General features: G+C 28.8%; 1 long non-coding RNA gene across 1 annotated transcript in view; it reads left to right on the plus strand.

Moving 5' to 3' along the window:
* Nucleotides 1-3,722: 3,722 nt before the first annotated feature.
* Nucleotides 3,723-16,339, plus strand: part of LOC125830758 (uncharacterized) — a 187,194-nt gene continuing 174,577 nt past the window's right edge. The window contains exon 1 of the long non-coding RNA XR_007443158.1: nt 3,723-3,919. This is a non-coding gene — a long non-coding RNA (uncharacterized LOC125830758). The remainder of the gene's footprint in view (nt 3,920-16,339) is intronic.

The following is a 16,339-nucleotide window of genomic DNA, read 5'->3' on the forward strand; positions in this document are numbered from 1 at the left end:
TGACCGCTTCATTAGGGCTTACAGGCTTACTTTGTTGTTAGAAGCCCTTCTCAAGAGTTTGGGGGAACTCCCGGGTTCACTTTGAAAATTACAAAAATATGTAGAAGTGCAAGAGTATTGGCTAGAGATGATGAGCATAATAGTTCACGTATATATCTCTATCAAGATGTTCCTCAGAGTTTCCTTGACCGCTTTATGAAATGCAAGTGGTAGACCCTAAGTTTGTACATATTTTTAGTTTTTCTTAATTTATCGTACATTGACTTTAATGAAACCTTAAAGACCATTCTACCCCAAAAATATGTTTGGTAAACGCCACTGTCAACTAGCTCAAAATAATTCTTGTTAATAAAGTGATTATTATCATTTGATAATAAGAATGAGTGATAATTATGTACAATATAGTTAGTTTCATAATATTCTCATCCGACTTCTAACACTTACTTAGGAAACATTGCATCATCTAAACTCTAAAGCCCTTTTTACCTTTTTAGAATTGGAAAATACATTTTGTTGTGCAGAAGATTTATAAGAATTAGTTCATATATTCCGTAGTAAAAAAAAAAGAGAGAAAATTCCTCTATTTATAGACTACAAAGGATAATGTGAGTAAGTGCTGATTGTCCAAAAGGTCACAACCCTTTGAAAAATTCACAATCTTTCGAAAAAGTTGACTTTTTCGAAAAATCACAATCCTTCAAAAATGTTACAACCTTTCGAAAAGTCGCAACTTTGGATCAGAATAGTCACAACTCTTCATAAAAATCACAATTCTTCATTTTCCATTCACACATTTTGTTTCAACATAGAATAAGCTTAAATTTGTCAACTACAATAGCAAGTTAGAAAACGTACATGTTAACTATTACTAAACCAAGTTTAATTATAGTAAAACACTTAAATCCTTTTCAGAGAAAGTTTAGGATTCATATCTATAAATTCCTAACCCATCTAACAATCTTTTAATCAAGTTAATTTACCATGGATATTTTTGCTTATGAAGAGTCTAATTTGTATTACACCTTAGGGTGGCCTGAAATAAACCCCAAAAATTTCCTTCATTCTTTTACGTTTGAATTAGTAGTAATTCAATTTATTTTCGAAATGGGACATCTTTTGTACGATATTTCTGGTAAACATTACAAACATGAATGTCCACCAATCTCAACATGTTTCACTATGGAATCTCAAAATTTCAAGAATCCAGAAAAGACTCATCAAGCCGGCCTTACACGACCAGTTAAGAAATTGTCAAGTTCCATTGTTCTTCGAATGCAAAGTGATCGTTGATGAGTTGATCGAATTGGCATATAAATATAGTCATTGTTCTTTGCTCGTTGATGATCACTACGTATTGGGACTTGGTGTTAAGATTAATATGTCACACATATACAAGCAAATAAATGAAAATGATAGTCATGTCATGGCACAAGCTGTTTCAACTAAGAGTTGCAAAATATGTGAAGAGGACATTTTTGGAGGATCCTCAATTATAAAGATGTCATGCAAACATATGTTTCACTTAAATTGTATGAAAAAATTGTTTGATAGGAACATAGGTTGGCCAACTTGTACTCCTAACGATAATAGAGGATCCTAAGTTAATTGTCTAAATAAAAATTATGGCAAGTGTAGGTGTCCTTAAATATTTTTATTTGAATTTATTTTGGTTTGATAAATGAAACATTTTACTTTTACTGTTGATTGTACGTAAGTTGGGTAAAAAAACACTTTGAAATTATGTGACATTGAACAAAAATGTTCGCAATTAATAATTTGGTTAAGAAAATATTCCTGATTCAAGAAGACGACCTGTCAATCAGATTCTTCATGTGCTTTAAATATGAAGAATTTAATCGTATGAAAGATGAAAAAAAATAAAGTTCCTTTCTTTCTCTCGTTGAATGTGATTTATGTGTACTTGTTTGATTCTTTTATTTCACAATGCCCCTTTGAGTGATATGTATCATATTCATGATGACTACAAAACTACAAAAGGTAGATAGATTTTGTGGTCACTTGTTACAAACTGTGATTCTATTTCTTGAATTCAACACACAATTCTGACTAGGTTCAACCTGACCAAAATGCATTTTTTTTTTTTTACCTCTTTTCAATTTTTGGTGTCAGAAAGGATATTAATATTACTATCTTAAGTAGGTGTTTAATCATAGAATTTGGAAACATGATTTCAAATTTTTACTTTAAATCAGTATTTGTTTATGAAAATATGTACAAAGATTTAACTTCAACTTTAAATCACGTGGGATGATCTTATCAAAGCATAGTTAGCTATGTATCCAAATAAATTCGCATGTATCTGAAAGACATAGACAAATCTCGCTCGCTTTCCTCGCCTTTCTCACATCTCGCTCACCACACTCCTATATATCGGTATCCAAATACATGTGAATCACACCAGATATATATATATATATATATATATGTATGTATGTATGTATGTATTTAGCATGCTTCACATGTATCTGGGATACATGACTACCTAGCTCGCCTCTCTCCCTATTTTATTATAGCTAGTAGCAGAAATACATGTTTCTAGGTGTATCTTCCTCCATTTTTGGTAGAAAACACTTAATTAGTGATAAGCTACGTAATTATTTGAAAGTATGGGTAGAATTAATATATATGGTATAGATATATATCTAATAAAGTAGTTGTTTCAGTAATCATTCCCCTAGTAGATCTAAATTAAAACTAAACATCAATTAATATGAATATTGTATAAAATATTCATATTGATCATTATTTCTTAAAAGACGTGCAAAATCCAAAAACTGAGGAGTAAGTATAAATACAAGAAATACTCCTTGTAACAAACAATAGGCTCCTAAAGTTAAGAATATACTCCTTGAGATTTTAATATTGAACCTGGTCTTCATTGTTATCCACGTGAAGGCAAATATTCTTTCTGTTCTTTTCAACAATATAATTTACAAAAGATGTAGAAGAATTCTCTGATCTAATTACATGTCTAAGCTTTTAGCTACCAAAATAAAAGGAGAGCATTCCATGCACAAATAAAATTGACTCATGAACGTTATTTTTTTTGTTGAAACCTTTTATTTTATCAATCATAAAGAAAATTGGACAAGGTATCTAGTATATTTTTTAAAAAAATACACACCCCCTCTGTCGCACAAGAGTCAAAGTATTTAAATATTGCGATGTGAATTTGCATATGGGTTTTTAAATGTATTTAAAAGAAATTTAACATATTTAAAAAAATTCTGAAAAATCGTATAATAATAGTCGAATTAAAGAAAATAATTAATCATAAAAAGTAGAAGATACAAGGACCAGATGTAGTACTATACAAATTAAAAGCTAGTAAATTATATGAATTTTAAATATCATAAGTTAAAACTTTGGTATAAGAATTAGCAAGGGAAGCCATCATGCACCCAAACTTTAAGACATGAAAAAAAGGAGGAGGAAAAGGTACAATATGAGATGTAAAGAGACAAGGATCTGGAGAAGGAATTACCTTTTCATATATTCTCAAACTTTAATATTACCCATATTTGTAGCCACATTCAATATAGTGTCACCCCATATCCTAGTTCAAACCTCACTTTCACATTTGGGATGGAATTTTCCTATAAAAACAATGTTATAAATAGGAATGTATGTTGTGACAAACTAAACAAACAAGTAGGAATGCAAGCTAGAGTACTACTAGATAGGTGGAGATGATTAAGAAAAATGGTTTTCAAGTCTATCAATGTGTTCCCTAGAGTTCCCTTGACCGCTTCATTAGGGCTTACTTGTTGTTTGATGCCCTGCTGAAGTGTTTGGGGGAACTCCTGGGCTCACTTTGAAATTTTACACAAACAAATATAAGTGTGAGAGTATTGGTTGTGGATAATGAACACAATATTTTACGTATAAATCTATCAAGGTGTTCCCTAGAGTTCCCTTGACCACTTCATGATGGTTTAATAACTTCATTTTTAGTGCCCTCCTGAAGTGTTTGGGGGAACTCCCGGGTTCACTTTGAAATTTACACAAGTAGAAGTGCAAGAGTACATGATGAATGCGATGATTCATGTCTACATCTATCAAGGTATTCCCGAGACTTTTCTTGACCACTTCATAAAGGCTTTATTACTTCATTTTTAATGCCCTACTTAAGTGTTTGAGGGAACTCCCTGGTTCACTTTGAAATTTACACAAACAAGTAGAAATGCAAGAGTACGAGCTGAAAAGTATGGGAAATGATGAATGCAATGATTCATGTCTACATCTATATATCAAGGTGATCCCTAGAGTTCCCATGACCACTTCATTAGGAATTAATTACTTCATTTTTAATGTCCTACTGAAGTGTTTGGGGGAACTCCCGGATTCACTTTGAAATTTACACAAACAAGTAGAAGTGCAAGAGTACAAACTGGAAAGTACTGGAAATGATGAATGCAATTTTGTATGTCTCTAAATCTATCAAGGTTATCCCGAGAGTTTCCTTAATTAACCACTTTGTGAGGATTAATTACTTCATTTTTTGATGTCCTATTGAAGTGTTTTGCTGAACTCTCAGGTTCAATTTCAAATATACACAAATAAGTAAAAGTCCAGAAATTCTAACGAGAGATGTTGAATGCGATGATTCATATCTACATCCAAGTGCAAGAGTATTAATTTAAGTTGGTCAACTACATGACCAAAAATACTCTCATGTTTTTTTGTTTCTGGACTATTATATATGTATTATATAGTGTTTTCAGGACTATTGAATAATATTATGTACTATTTTTGTAATATAATGCAGTGATTTATAAATACAAACTATCATTGTATTTCCTTTCACAAACACTATTATGATCGTAACCAAAATAGATTAATTTAATTTGTGGTATCATATCTTACTGAATGCATCAGTACACCTTAGACTTGCTAATAGATTTTATTTTAACATTCAAATCATGGTGTGATTTAATTAAGCATCTAACATGACATGTTAAATTGTTTCGATTAAGCACTTTCAACTAAAAAAATTTAGAAGCGCCTATTACGTAAAATTAGTTAATCATATAAAATATATTTGAATTAACTATAATTATCAATATCAATTAAAACATGCATGTGATTTAATATTTTATTGGGGCTAACACATAATTAGTTCAAATAAAAACATTGTATCATTGTTACGACCCAGGAGTACCTCCTAGACGTAACACGACGTACAAGACTCCGAAGAGCCTCATACAAGCCTCTTAGCATATCATAACATAAGAACATAGAAAAATGGTGCGGAATTTAAAACTTTTTCTTTTACAATCGAAGTCTTTTTATAAAAACAAGCGGGAGTCTACAGTTTGTCTCAAACCATCTATAACCATTAAGACTACAACTTCGGAATGCAGCCCAAACAAAAGCTCTAAACATAAAATAAAAGACATAAAGGTAATAGTGGGTTTGTCCTCGAAGATATGAGGACTCACCAAATCTTCAACTCCTTGCTCCTAAGAAACCCATCTTCCAAGAATAGAACTCAAGTCTCCAAACCCTACACTTCGTGAAAAATGTAGAAGAAATATGAGTTAGCACAAAGATGTACTAAATATGATAGCCATGCATAAAATCCTTTAAAACATGCAAAAAGGGACATTTTGGTTGAAAAGCATGCATTTACTAAGTTGAGCATCATTATGCAGTTTTAGTGTATAACACAAGTCACAAGCATATTCATCAAATAATTCATTATAACATAATAGAACCATCTCTTAGGTAACCCTAAGTTATACTTGTGCAATGTATTGATGGCATCCTATAATTCCACTCATACTAAGTATCCCTTTTAGGCCACCATAGTCATGTTTACCATTCTTGGATCCCATCTTTAGCCTATTTCTTATAGACAAGGAAACATGCACATTTAATAAGTCATGACAAGGAAAGCAACTCATAGAAACAATCCAAGTTAACATACAACATTAGAAGTAGACTTTACATCAAATGAAATTACCATTTAGGCACAAGCACATTCATTACATGAGTCATCTTGACAAAGAGGAATCTACCATAATCACTCTCAAAGCCTACTTGTGCAATGCATGGATGAAGTCCCATACCCCCACCCACACTAAGTAGTACCTCTTGAATTGCCATAGTATATCCTAGACTCAACCTTGTGGAAATTAACCTTAACCGACGTAGACCATGTGAGCTTGCATGGAATCCAGTGTCATGCCCCACACCGAAAATAGGTGTCCTACTTGCCTAAGGTTGAACTAAAATGTATTAGCTTGGAAATGAATCCAATGGCTAAATAACCTACGGGTGCACGTAGTTATGGGATAAGGAGATTGCTACTAGAAACTCAACTTTACTTAACGGGGGAACTTCCATCTCATGAGATTAACTTTAGAAACCCGGCCTTTCTTAACGGGATAGCCTCTATCTCATATTCAATATCCACTCGGTGCTAAGAATTGATTACCACGATTACATGTTTAATCTTGAATTGAATTGACACGCATGAAGGAGTATCTTACCCTCCATCCAACACAATTCATAAAGAGAGCTCATAGATTCATTAGGTGAGAATGAACTTTTAACCTAGAATCTTAATTATGTGAAACTATTCATTATGTGTTTATGAGAATGAACTTTCAATCAACACAATAATATCTTCATAATCATGGAATAATCATGTTTTAGTGTGTGTGAGTGAGAATAGACTTTCAACAACACCTCAATTTCTTCAAAGTCATGATCACTTTACTTTCTCAAAAGATGGTCTTAAATCATGAACACACTCTCATAAACATGTATAATATCATATATTTCACCCTTTAAGGACCAAATAACATATTCAATTAACACATCTAGCATTCATTAGCTTAGACATGAATATAATCATAGTTCAAGTAATCAAGTCATAAAATGCATGATCTCAAACACTCATAATATAGGTCATGTTGGTGGAGTCCTTCCACAATAAAATCACATACTATCCAACACACACAATAGCTTCCCACTTAAAGCATTAGCATCATTAGCTCATTTATATCAGCTTTTACCATTAAAGCCCTAGAAGTCATCTTCATACTACAAGCCTTACTCTCAAGCAATACCTCACATGATCATCATATTATATATACTTAATTCTCAAGATAATCCAACCACATGCTTCATTCTTAACCAATTATAGTCATATAACATCATACAAACTAAATCTCAATATCATTAAACCATGATCCATCATATAAGCCCTAATCTAGTCAATTCATGTTTACAAGCTTTACTTTTAAGTAATTCATCTTTAGTTCCTCTAATCTCAAGTAATTCATAAAGTAGTGCATCAATCTTAGAAGGTCACATCTAAGCCCTCAATTGCCTCTTCTATGGCATAAACCAGACTATATCAATTTCACCCTAAAACCTTAGGTTAATCAAGAATACATGTATAATCATACTAAATTAATGTAATTACACCATAAACAACCATTATCCATTCAATTGTATCAACATATAATAATACTCACACTTTAAGTTCCACTTTAGGAAAATTAGGAAAGTCATGGATCCTTAAATATTCATCTTAACACAGTAGAAATTCATCAATTTGATCATAATATAAAGCAATTAAACCATTGAAAATGTTTTTAGAAAGAATCCATGACTTGGAGTGAAAACCCTAGGTTTTGGAGAATTTTCTACTTTGAAATTGGAAGTTTGAGGACTTCATGAATGAAAGCATTCCATGAATCAACGACTACCATACATTATATGAATATTCCTCATGAATTTGGGTAGAAAATATGAGTTCTTGAACCTTAGACTTCAACTTCTTCTTCTTCAATGGAGGTTTTAGTGAGAGAAATATTTGGGGGTAAAGTTGGCTATGATTTGGGGGTCTTGGGATTTATGAAGTAAATAGGTTAGTTAATGGTTTAAAATTACTTAATAAGTCTATTAAAATAATATAAAACAACACCACATTAAAATAATTAAACTAGGAATTACCTAAAACCAACTTACCTTGGCTGAACCTAGGCAAAAGTGCAGGCAACACCTACGCCCATGACCCCGTGGGTGGGTCTACGCCCCGTTCTGAAGGTCGTGGGTGGTGGTCTGCAACCCCTTACTTGGGGTCTTGACCTATGAGCCTCCCCCACGAGGAGTGGATGGACATACGCCCAGTAGGTCCCATTCGTAGGTCACATCTTTTTGGCAGCTTGGGTAGATTTGGGGCAACTTTGGGGTTAACTTTAAGGCCCTCGTCAAGGACCCCTTGTTTGGTCCTTGGGGAGTCATACCTTGACGTTTAACCCCTCACCCTAAGTCCGAAAAGCCATTTTACAACATTAACTCTCACATCAAACTCAAACTCTCACATAATGCTCTAGTTTCACCTACTAGTTTTAGGGGGCGTAACAATCATGTGTTCAGATTCTCAATAGAAATAAGTCATAATTCGAGTGTCTAAATAAATTTTACTGGAGTTTAAAGAATCTTTAATGTACTCAACCAAAATATTATTTTAATCCAACTTAATTGTTTATAACTATATGTCGCAGACATAATTGAATAAATAAATACATAATAAGAACCGTCCAACGTGCCTCCTTTTAATAGAGAAAATGTATTAGTGAGTGACATGAATATTCTAACTACTCATCAAATAATGATATTTATGATTTAACGAGGGTCATATATAACACTTTGATATCTAATTCATAGAGCCGTCAATATGGGATAGGCCCATTGGGCTGGCCTGGCCTAATTCTTGATTTTATAGGGTTGGACTACGATTTTTGGAGCCCATTTGAGAAAAAGGGATTTTTAGCCCAGTTTGAATAAGTCTGCCAATTTGTGGTCCTTGAGAAATATGGATAGGGCTGGTCCGTGGGCCAAATAAAAATTAATTAAAAAATAAAAATAAAATAGAGCATTAAAAACTACAAGAGTCTAAACTCAAAATTTGTTTAAAGTTTGAAATATTACAATTTAAATACAAATTATGTACTACATATAATAAAAATCTCCTAAAATTTCTAGGGAATCACTACATAGGCCATAGCCTATGGAATATTGTCATAGTTTTTGTGTTTTATTATGATCATTGGAAAACAATTAGGTTAATATTTCTATTTAGCTATTTATGCCTTTCCTTGAAATCAAACTTAATAAACATTATAAAGATAATTTTATTTGTGCATTTGATTAACAAGTAGAAACACTAACAACATGTAATATTGTCTTGTCGATATTTATGATAATATTTTTAAATTATAATTTAATTTAAAAAATTATGAAAAAATTACTTTAAAGAAAAGAGGGTTGGCCCGATAAAGCCCATATCCCACGTACTTGTGGGTTGGGCCGAACATTTTCTGGCCCACACAAAAAATGGGCTAGTCCAACCTGACCTGTCAAATTTCAAATCTTGTATGGGTTAGCCCGAATGGGGTGGACCAGCCCATATTGATAGCTCTACTAATTAAGATTAGTTTGTTAAAATAAATAAGGTAAAAATAATAATTTTAAATGAGATCTAATAAGGCAAGAAAAATTATTGCAAGTGATTGTAGGCAACATTAAAATTACATAGACAATAATCCCAAATATATCTACTCATATAAATATGAAAGCAAGTGATTTTGCCAAAAAAAATATGTCTAGACTAATCATATTTAAGGTGCTAAAGATTATAAATTTTATTTTGATTTTCTTCAAATCATGATATACTCGGTCAATTTAATTTATGTTACATTATTTTTTTATTAGTCCTTTTTTAGTGAACGGAAGCATATCCTAAAATACTTTAACTATTCTTCAAATAATGATTTTTTTGATTTCATTTCTTATGATTTGACCAGATTCATATTTATAGCTATTTATTAAATAATGATTTTTATGATTTGACCAGATTCATATTTATAACTATTCGTCAAATAAAGATTTTTATGATTTGACCAGATTCATATTTATCACTTTGAAAACTAAGAAAGATTACGTAACTAAAATAAGGTAAATTTTTTTAAATGACACTAATAATAAGGCAAAAAAATTTATGGCAAGTGGTTGTTAGGCCACATCAGAACCACATCGAAATTATGTGCTTATAGACAAAAAAATATAGTTATATATATATATATATATATATATATATTAGACAAGTCTATTGCTAAAATTAAACTTGTTTCATTAAGAATTTTATTTTATTTAGAAATATCATGATGAATATTATGAAAATGATGGTATGCCTCCTAATAGAAGAAATAATGGAGATAGTGATCGAGATTCCAACATAATGATTATATACCTTCTAACAAAGAAAATAATGGAGATGGTGAGGAAGATAATGACAATGTTGGTGACTCTGATTATGTGTCCTAACAAAGATAATAATGGAGATGATAAGGATGATGCCGATGATGATAATGATGGTTATGGTGATAATAACGATGATGGAGATTCTAGAAATGATGATTATGATGATGAAAACACATAATCATCTCCTAAATTTCCATCATTGTTATTATCATCTTCCCCATCATCGTCATTATCGCCATCATCCATATTATTTTTTTAGGACACACAAAATCAGGATCTCCATTATCGTCATCATCTTCATCATTATCTGCATTATTTCCTTTGTGAGGAGGGATATAATCATCCCCTAAAACCTTTATCATTTCTTCGATTCGAAAGTGTAAAGTAATAATATCTATTAATCTTTGTCATCACTAAAATCATCACGTTTCTTGTACAAATAATCAGTATAACTTTCATCAATTGGTTGTATCTATATCACTAGTCAAAATAATTTTATAAAAAAATAATTATCTCTATAAAATTAACTATTATTATTCAGAACTCTGGTCATTTACTCTATTTTTAATTTAGAAAATAAATGTGAAAATTTCATATATGACATATATTAAACTAATATTTTCAAGTTATAATAGTAGAATTAAACTTTCAAGTTGTAACAATAAAAAATTACAAGTTGTAACAGTTTCTTTAAAAAAAAAAAAAAGCTTTTTTAAAAAAATTGTAAAAATTTGTTTTGAAAAAAATAAAAAGATAAAATAAATAAATAATTCGTTTCTGAAAAAAAAAGGTAAAAAAATGGAAATAAGTGTGTTAATTAAATTTGAATTGATTGAAGATAATTACTAATTAGCATAAATTAAGGAAATTCAAACTAATTAAGAATATTTAGTTTCCTTATTTCACTCTAATTTGTTAAAATTAATTAAAAATTCTGATTTCATCCATTTTCTTCCACATTTCTCTCTCTTCGTTTTTTTCCAGAAATCTTGTCACTCTCATCTAATTCATATTCGTTTTTATTCAATAATCTTTATTTTCTGGATGGCTTCTTCTTAATATTAATAAAACATGGTGGTAGATGGGATCCTTCAGATTAGTGTTCTTTGCGACTTTTTATTTGTATTGTAATACAAACCAAACGTTCAAAAAAATTACGAACAGTGATTCTGGAAAAAAAATATTCAGATTTTGTTTGTGAATAATAGTTTTAATTATGGCGTTTTTGGTATGAATATTCACTTTTGAAATTACATAAAATTTGTTTGAAATTGGTATAGATTTTTGTTTGAACATTCATTTTTTTTTTGTATGTTTCTAGTTAAAAAATTACATAAAATATATTTGAATTTGGTATATTGGTTATACCATGTTGGTACAATTTTAGAATTATATTTGAATGAATTTCGTATACTATTTGTCTAATGAATGACAATTAATAGTTAAAAGTGATATTATTTTGGTATTATAGTGGCATGATTCTGCTGTGAAAAAGTGACGACTTATGTCATGAAATAGGTATGAAAAATGTGCATAATAATTATATGAAATTTGTATACTGATTTTAGATTTTTTGTTGTGTATAATAATTTGAATTATGGCGTTTTTTTTTTAATGTATAATGTTATATTTTGGTATGAACATTGAATTTGTTCATTATTTGTCTGAAGCTTTTTTTTTGGGTATATTTTTGGTTAAAAAATAGATAATTTTTTCTTTGGAATTTATATAATTATACTACCAAGCATGTATGATAATCGATAATGTTTTAGTACGATTTTTGGTTTGATTGGATTTTTTTTTTTTGGCATTATATTGTAATGAATTTTGAGAATAATAATGTAATGAAATTGGTATACTGTTTATTAAAGAAATGACAATTAATATTTCTAAGTTGGAATTATTTTGGTATTCTAGTGGCATGATCCTGATATGAATAATTGATAACTTTTGGCATGAAATAGGTAAGAAATGTGTGAATAAGAATTGTATGAAATTTGTATACTGATATAACATATGTGTTTTTACTTTTGTATTCTGTAATAACATATGAAATTGTTTTAAAATAACATATGTATTTTTACTTTTGTATAAATTTTGTAAGCATAAAAATGGTATGAAATTTGGATATTGGTATAACATATGTATAAAAGTTATTTGTACTTTTGTATGATATAATATTGACACAATAATTTATGATGAAACAGAAAAATATGCAATTCAAAAAGTGTCGGAGCAGAAATTATTGTTGCCTGGTTCAAAAAGAACTGTAGGGAGACCACAACTTGTAAATGGTTTGTTGATGTGAAGTTCAAGAGGTCTAAGATTACGTACAGTACATGTCGTCGGGAGGAACACAATAGGAAGACATGTTCAAATTACCTTTCTGAAAAAAAGACATAATTTATTTTTATTTTTATTTGGTTGTTTTACTGTGGCAAACTCATGTTTTGATTTATTTTATCTTTTAAGTTAATGAATTATAATTTCAGAATATTTATTATGTGTGCTAGTTAATCATTTGTGTATTCAGTGTTTTTCAAATGTATACTAAAAAAATAGGTAATGTTTGTATGCAATTGATATTGACTGGAAAAATGAAGTCAAATCTTAGTATGAAATTGGTATATATTTGGTATCCAACTGACGTCCCAGTGATAAAATTGAAAAGCAACATGTAATTGAGATTTCAACTGAAATAGCCAACGTAAAACTAGTTAATATTGTATCCAATTTGTATAAATTTAGTATTGAATTGATATCCCATTGGAAAATTGAAAAATCAACATGTCGTTGAGATTTCAATCAAATTAGATAACCTAAACAAGTTAATGTTATATTCAATTGGTATCCAACAGATATCCCACTTGAAAATGAAAAAAACAAAATGTAACTGATATTTCAACCAAATTAGACAATCTAAAACAAGTTAATGTTTTATCCAATTTATATACACTTGGTATCCAACTTGAAATTTTAGAACAAAGACAAAAAATAAAAATGTATAAAATTAGTATCCAACGGGTATAAATCCGGAAAGAATAAATCTGGTTGTAAAACAATGCATATTATATATTGTTGTCAGAAATTGTAGCAAAAGAAATATACATCACCCAAAAATCAAAACATGTAATTAAAAGTCTAAACTACAATAATTAATACAAGTTCTATATTTTCCTCTCTCTTCAATTTATATTCCGTATTCAAGTGTGATTTTTTTTTATCATATTTAAGCTAAAACTTAAGAAATCCTTATTAAAGATTTTATGATCTCATATTATCTATATATATCAACAAATTTTAGAATTAAATATACTTATTTCAATAACAAAACAATATTTTAGATATAGAAAAACACACCAAAAACAAGTTCAAAACTTAAGTAAAACGTTTTTTTTTTCTCAAGAAATCAAGTTTTAGATTAATTAAATAAAAAATGAAATCAAAATTTCAAAATATAGAATTCTTAATTCTAAAAAAATCAGATTAAAAAAAAACAATATCAAAATTTAAAATAAAAAAAAGCAAGAAAAGCAAAAAAAAAATAGATTAAAGAGAGAGAAAATTACATGTTAAAATATACGGTGAGAAATTTATTTTAAAAAAAAAATTAAAGGCCCCAATAGTCATTAATAAATAAAAGTTATTTGAATAAGTTAAAAAATCCCTTAAAAGGTGTAATAGATAATTACAAATTGATTCTCTCTCATTAATATTATTTCTCCCACCTATTAATTATATAAAAGGAACTGGAATCAATATAATTAAATAATTGATAATATAAAAATATAAAAAAATGAATCATTTAATAAAGTAAATTTTAATTGATTTTTAAATAAAGTTAAATTTAATTGATATGTTATAACCCGTAATTAAACTGTTATAAGTAAGAATTTTTAAAGAATAGATTTAAAACTCGTAATATTATCTCTTAAATGTGTATATGGTGTGATTTTTTATAGCTCAAAATCTATAAGATCTAGAATTGTAAAAGTCATTGCACCTTCAATAGAAAAAAAAAAGTAGATTATAAGAATTTTGAAAATAGAAATTGCACAACAATGATTAATTACACAATTGGCTAGATAGTTCCTTTATTTTGTTAAACTTTGTGTCAAAAAATTAGATAAAAAATTAAAATTGAAAGAATACTAAATTTTAGATAACTATTGAGTAAGCTTAGCCATCTACATAATATAATTCATTTTCTTCAATTATGTCTTAATGATTCTTACTTGAGCTTGTATTAAAATTTTAACTAGATTTGAAATTGCTATATATTCCTAATAAAAAAAGAATTAAATTTTGCAATCATGAGAACTTATCTTTCAAATTGGGTTAAGAATCATATACACTCTAAAAAAGGAACTTTATTTTGTAAATGATTTATTTCTTATGGTGTACTTTAGTATTTTATCTCTTCTATATTTTGTTATCGATCAATCTTATTGATTTCACATACTTCGGTTTAAAAAAAAATGCCCCCAATTGTAATAGGATGTGATGATATATAAATAGTTAATGAAAATGTTTTGAACTTTTTTGCCTTCAATTAAAAATACTACTAAAAATTATAATTTTTTAGTGAAATTTTCCACAGGAAAATATTTAGTGGCTATATTTATAAATATTTTGATCAAATTGTGAGAAAATAAAAAAAAAATAGTATTTTCATACAAAAAAATAAGAAACTTTCCAATCGTCCAGTGGCAATCTTTTTTTCACCTTGCATTTTTCTAGTAAGTTGGTTAAATGAAAAATCCATATATTATTATAGTACAAAATGTCATTAATTTACCATGAAAAAATATTTAATTTTTAGTTGTTGTAGCTGTCTTAGAAGAAAGTGAATGAAGTTAAATTTATAATTATTGATTGCTCATGATGGATCGCATACTGTCATTGACATTAAACAATTTTTTTTAAGAAGTAAGAATATTACAAAAAAATAATAATCATGTATCCATAGTTTAAACATTGTCCATCGGAATGACTAAGTTGGTTCGAAGGGTAGTTATCCACATGCATGGATGACTCGGGATCGACTCCCCCCTCAATGCCTTCAAAGTCGGGTCTGCGTTATCCTAGGGTTTCAAAAAAAAAAAGATTGCTTAATCTTGGGAAAAAAATAAATTGAAATATTTATAGATTCTGTTCTTTTTATCTGCCAATTTATTTTTTAAAAAATATGTCTTTTATGAAAAATGTATTTTTATAGTTTATTATAGGTTAGAAGAAACTATTTTTATATGGTTTCATCTATATATAATTTTCAGTAGCTTTTAGAATTTTGTTATATTTTTAATTAATTTCGGGTTGCGTTATAGATGAAAAGGAAATATAGATATCTCTTTTTTTTTATGGCTAGTGAAACTCTACGAGGATTATTTATTAATACTAGTTTTTGGGAATGTGCGTTGAACGTTTGTCCCTGGTAATTATAACCAGATTTTTATATACTTAAAAAAAATGAACTTCAGAATAGAAAATATATGTGTATTGTGATTTAAATACAATTACAATATGTATAAATAGTTATTCATAAAATTAAGTAATCAAAACTCAAAAGAGAAGGAGTGTAACACCAAATTAATGCTTAACATCAAGTAGACAATCTGACAATCATATCAAATAGTTTTAAGAAATTGTAAATTTCACATGAGTTATTAGTTGTGAAGATCTCACATAATGTTTGAAGAGAATATATAAAAAAATATTAATATTCATTACTTTATTATAGCATCACAATAAATTATACAACTTCAGATGTGCACTATGTTCATTCGACAAATATGCAAAAATAAGATGAAATAGAGTAGACTAAAAACAATAAAATAGCTAATAAATTCTAAAACTTTTAAATAACAGAAATTAAAGAGATAAACATTTCCAGTGTAAAAGAAAGGAGGAACTTCCTCAATAACTAACAAAGCATAAATAGATTTACCTCTTTTCTATTGCATATGTGATGAGCAATTAAATCTATCAACAATGATACATTTGAATAACTAAGTGTATGCGTTAACATATAGTGTCT

The sequence above is a fragment of the Solanum verrucosum genome, unplaced genomic scaffold, assembly GCF_900185275.1.
Source record: "Solanum verrucosum unplaced genomic scaffold, falcon-dt-bn FXZP01000154.1, whole genome shotgun sequence".
NCBI classification, from domain to species: domain Eukaryota; kingdom Viridiplantae; phylum Streptophyta; class Magnoliopsida; order Solanales; family Solanaceae; genus Solanum; species Solanum verrucosum.